Raw genomic sequence first — 5,941 nt, forward strand, 5'->3', positions numbered from 1 at the left:
GTTTAAGGGAAGGAGTGGATAGGAGGTGGAGCCTGGAGCAGAGGGAAGAATCAAACAGTAAAATGAGAAGTAACACACATTTGAAGCAAGGACAGGTGTGAGGTGCATGCTGATTGCACACAACCTTGTGAGAGCTGTGTTCTTTCTCCGCTTCTTTATGTTATTTTGCCAGACATTTACAGGGCATCCCAGCTATAAGTCGCCCTGATATACCTCCGTTCTGCAAAAAAGTTGTTGACGCTTGTAGGAACTGATGTAAGTCCTCCCATTCCCCGCTCTTAAGTTGCGCAAAAAAACCCACCCCAAAACCTCAATTCGTGCAAATGGAAGTCAGCCGTGGGAAAAAAAATTAAATTGTTTTGCTATAAGTCCACGTTTTTTGGAACGTATCTTGGACTTATAGCAAGGATGGCCTGTAATGGATCACTGTGTTGAAAAGGCACAATAAAGAAAGAGAATCAAGTGCAATGTATTTAAACTTAGTCTGGGATCATGGTGAGTGCACATGCCTGCACTCAATCTTGGGGCCCACTCACGTGGCCCACTCACCAGCCTTGGCTGCTCTGGAATATACAGATACATTCTAAGTGATGTAAAACAGCAGATTTAGTTAAACAATTATTTCAGAAGCACTTTATAATTACTGCTATGCTGGGATGTACATAATCCCTTTTCAATACAGGCAGCTAAATCGATCTGAAATGACAAGACTTCAGACCCAAAAATCTGAGTTTATACTTCATAATCCATTAACTGGGGCTGGCCTTGGGAGAGGCCTTCTCATGTTTTTCTTGGAAGTGGAGGGAAGTAAATCCCTTAATTTTAGTGGGACACACTTAACTTTGCTGAACCAGGGCCTCCTCCATGACTGCTAGTACTGGGCTGATATAGTTCGGACACATTTTTATTCCACTGAGTATATACACACTTCACAGTCTTTGAGCCAGAAACCCCCAACCCACTTGGTGCAAAATGGCCTTCAGCCAGCCAGCCAGCAATGTTCAGCAAAGAAACCCCCCTTTTCGGGGTGGTTCCTACATCAGCTACCACTGCCATAAAGACAAAAAGTAGAAGGGGGATGGAACCGAGGATGGGGAGTTGGAGCTCTGCTGTGCTGCATCCTACACTGACACAGCGTCATTGAGGGACCTTACCTCAGTGGCATAAGTTAGAGCTGTTTCCTAGCAACTCTAATTTACCCGGGGGTCAGATGGCAGAGTATCAAGACACTCTTTTACACCTGAGCTCCAATTAGGTGAGCTAGAGAATCCAGCCCCTTAGGTGTAATGGCTCTCCTTATGTTTACCCTGGCTCCCAATTTCTGACACCTTAAATAACACAATTTAAGTGAGTAAAAATAAAGCAAAAACCATAATGTGTAAGTAATGTGAACAAAGCTCGTCTAAACTATGTGACAAGCCCAGGTGGCTGGCTTTACTCTGAAATGAAAAATAGGGCTTAAGATAAATGAGAATTTTTACATCACAGAAAGACCTGTGGGTTAGCTATATTTTCAGTCACACTTCCACCCTGTCATGGGAAGTCTGTCTGCTTCTCTTTTTGAGAGTCAGAGCTCAGTTATCTGTTTTTTTCTTATCCAGCCTCTGACAATTTCCTTTTCTTACAGCTAATGTGTCTTATGTACCTGGAGTGGTGGGCTGAGGCCCTGCTATGAAAGTCTTGGTTAGGGCCTTGGTTAGGCACTTGCAACTTTATTGCAATAATCTTTAGCCAAGTCTATTTTTCTTTTGAAGCAAAATGCAGGACAATGTAGCACTTTAAAGACTAACAAGATGGTTTATTAGATGATGAGCTTTCGTGGGCCAGACCCACTTCCTCAGATCAAATAGGAAGTGGGTCTGGCCCACGAAAGCTCATCATCTAATAAACCATCTTGTTAGTCTTTAAAGTGCTACATTGTCCTGCATTTTGCTTCAACAACCCTAGACTAACACGGCTACATTTCTATCACTATTTTTCTTTTGTTTCTTAACATGCTTTGAAATGGTCCACTTGATTTTCATGCTTGCTTTTCTGTGCATTCATTCAAAAGATTTGTGCTCATTTGAAATAATGTTTTGATTCGGTAATGAATCCAGTCTTCTTAAAAAAAATGGAATAAACCAACATTTTTTTTAACATCACTGCAAATGTCTCTAGTCATCTTGGCCTTTTTCTGAGGGCTTTCCTGCCTTCTTTGCTGAGGCTCAATAAACATCCCTCATTGGGGAGTGTTTTGGCGTTGTAATTATTTTGTCACCTACGTGAATTTGGGGTTAAGGGACTGATTGTGTCTTCTGAGATCTAAGCACTGATCAGTATTGGCACAAGTTCAAGATTTGGCCCAATGTGCATAAATAAATAATTGCATCTTTCCTGTCTCAACCACTGTGAGCTAGTTGAACTCACATTGGAGTCAGGAGATTTGAGGGCCTTGTGACCCCCATCCTATTCGTAACTGAAATCATTTTGCAATGTGGCATATCTTAGTTATCCCCTTGGGTTTTCTATTGCACCCATTGCTGCAGTCCCAAAGTGCTGGGCAAGTCATTTATCCCCTGTGTGATTCAGCTTTGACATCCATAAAAGAAGTGTTTTGAGAGCCTCCCAGAAGAAGCACCACATAAGTGGGAAGGGTGGTTATTTTATTCACTATTATGAGCTAAACAGGAGTTAAAATGTTGAACCAAAAATAAAAGACAAAAATGATCGTGTGCACCCCTTCTGCTGTATGAACTGTGTATGGAAAACAGCCATGAGATTCACCTGGCTGCAAGACTATTGTATTATTCTTCATGTTAGTATTTTAATCTTTTTAAATGAGCCTATTACAATGTAGTAATAAGAGGGCTTGACAGTGGAGGCCTGGTGTGAGGCCTGAGGCCTGAGCAACAGTTAATGCTTTGCTACCATAAAGCAAAGCTAAGCTGTGAGCAAAAGGCAGGTCCTGCTCACAGAAACTTGGCAAGGACAGGGCTGCTGATATTACAGAAACACACATACCTAGGAAGTACTAGGCACAGGCCATGTGCAAAAACATTCCAGGAGGATGGTAACAGAACATCTCACTGCAGAAACAGCTTGGTACCAGTACACTCCCCATAGATAACAGGGACATACTGACCCAGGTTCAGCACAAGGTTGTGATGACAGCATGATGGATAGTGATGTTTTGATTGAATCACCATAAACAAGGTAATGGGAGGTATTTAGGTACTTAAAGGGGTGTCAACCAAATACGTTTAAGGGTGGCACCTTGATATGTAAGAAGTGATGTGTAATTTGTTTGTATCTGTATCTCTTCAGGGCTGTCTTGTCCAGCTTAGGGGATAGCGGAAACGCCTGGTCGCTAACTGAGCTGAGTCCATTGCCAGGGCTTGCATATGTACTAGTGTAAACTGTTGACGTCTGGTCTAGACGCCCAGGATGCTAGAGACCGTAAGTCATTTGACAATAAACCTGGTTCCAGTGCCTTTGCACCTTGTCTGATTTGTGGTCCTTGGGGACTCTTAGAAGTCTGCGGTGTTGGCTACCTGCGTACAGCCTGCACAGCATTCAGTAGGAGCACAAATATCAGAGAGAGCACACGCACCGCATGCAGCTGAACGGTTATCAACACTGAAGGGAGCAGAACAGATGCCAGTGCACCACACCAGTGGCGGCGTCTGACAACATACACTATACTATAACTCCCTAATGACCTTGGGTTGTCTGGCTTTCAAGCAAAGGAAAACTGGTCAAAAGTTATTTAGCCCATTTTCAGTGTGTTTTCTACTACCTTGATGTTGGTGGAAAAAATACCAAAGAATTTAATATTCTTTCAATACTCAGTCTTTTTCTTCAGTACTTCTAAAATATAGCACCGTTGAAGAGCTCGAGTGGATCCTCTGATCATTTGAAATTAAATATTAATTGCCCGATTTTAAAAATGATTAATTTGGAGTCCATTCCAATTATTTACTAAAAGCTGCATTGTCTTCTGTCTGAATCAACAGAGCTTTGAGCACCATTCAGTCACCATGTATGTATATAAAGGACAGTAACATGTTACACAGGTTTCCTATTAAATTGTCAACTCTTTCCTTTTCCTCCTGTCTCAAGTAACCTTTTACTGTCTTTTTGCACTCTACTCTACTTCATAGAGAAATGGGAGGACTGTGGTATTGTATTCAGTGCCTTTCTCCACCTAATTAATAATACTAATTCTCTCCATTGATCAGATAAAATGTAAGTAGAAATTACCTAAAATCCCTTTCTATCAATGTTCTCAATGCCTGCCTTTTATTGCATTACATAATGTGCTGTCTTATTTCTTAGTCTCCAAGATTAGAATCAATTATTTGCCAGTGAGAGGAGTCTAAAGAGTTCTTGTGCTGGGAAGTTTCAGCTATTCAGTAGATTTTAAAACCAGGTTTAAACATTTTTATCATTCACATCTTACTCCTCATGTGCAGGCTATTATTATTTGTTCATTGTATGGGAAGAATTTCATAACTTGAGTACATGCCGATGAAACAGAACATCTCAGTGGAATCAGTCATTACAGTATATTAACTATATAATCCCCTATTAAAATGCTAATGTTTTACTTACCTAGATTAATAATTTGGGTCAGTTATGATGTAATTAAGACCTTCATTTCCTTTCAAATCATTCCTCATGGAAAAAGATGGTGATTGTGGTATGTTTTCTTGACATCTGAAACCTGTTAAAGAAAATAATTTAGATATACTTATTTCTTTTGTGTGCATCCATTCAAGCCAGCCCATAACATTATAGAAAACAAACACTGCTAACTCCACTTCCATAGCTAAAAATCAGTTTGAAAAAGACAGCACTAAGCTTCAGAGAATGTAAAAAAAATCCCATTTCTACTGCACAAGGAACTTTTTTTATGATGATCATTTAAAGTGTCTGCAAATGTGGGGATACAGGGAAATCTCAAGATGAGAAACAGTTTTCTTTGACCATAACAATGACAGTAGGATCATTTAATCATCACTTCCACAATAGTCCAAATCAAGTTTCGTGACCTTTCAATTTCTGTTGACTTCCTCCTGCTGTCACCCACTTTGCTATAGAGATTTACGTAGAAAAGAGAACCACTTTCTTAGAAGAGTTATAATAATGTATTAGAAAACTGATACCCAAGGGGAAACAAAACTGGTAGAAAATCCATTTTGAGAAGAAAAACCCTATAATGAATTGATTTTCCTTTCCTTTTGGAATACAAAAACACAGGGGCTTGTATCTATATGTACCCCACCCTGAAGAGATGGGCCCACAAAGCCATAATGACGAACAACTCCAGAGGTCAGTTGCATTGTAGATGGAAGACATGTAGCCATAAATTGAATAAGCAATCAGACTCTGGTGTGTGGCCTTTTCTCAGTAGTCTGTTTTTAAAGATTTTTTTGTCTTTTTAGCTTTAAAGAAGAAAAATTATATTTTAGGAAGGGAATAGTATGAAATATTTCAGGTAACAAATAACAAGAGGCTTGGAAAAACTTACAGGGGCTGAAATTGAAATCAATGGACTTATGCTAGGAATTAATTTGGTTTAACGTGTACCTTCTTTTCAACCCTCAGTAAAGAACAAAGTATGCGGTATAATTAGTGTTATTTGCATTGTGGTAGCACCTATAGGCTCTGCGTATGCAAAAGCACATCCTGGCTTGAAGAGTTTTTCATCAAAAACAGGGCTTACCATTTGGTTCAATGGCTCTCAGCACCCCCACTATACAAATTGTTCCAGCATCTCTGGGCTCCACTGCTGGCCAACCTTGTAATATAATGGAGAAATCTAGTTCATGTGCCAGGATCTCATCTAGGATATGGGATGGGAATGTCCTTACAGCCCAATCCATTCCCTCCTGACTTATAGAATGAGTTCAGACTCTATGGTGTACCCCTGTATATGTGTTGAGAAGTGAACTGTTGT

This window comes from Pelodiscus sinensis, chromosome 1 (genome assembly GCF_052426305.1).
Source record: "Pelodiscus sinensis isolate ZL-2025 chromosome 1, ASM5242630v1, whole genome shotgun sequence".
Classification (NCBI taxonomy): Eukaryota; Metazoa; Chordata; order Testudines; family Trionychidae; genus Pelodiscus; species Pelodiscus sinensis.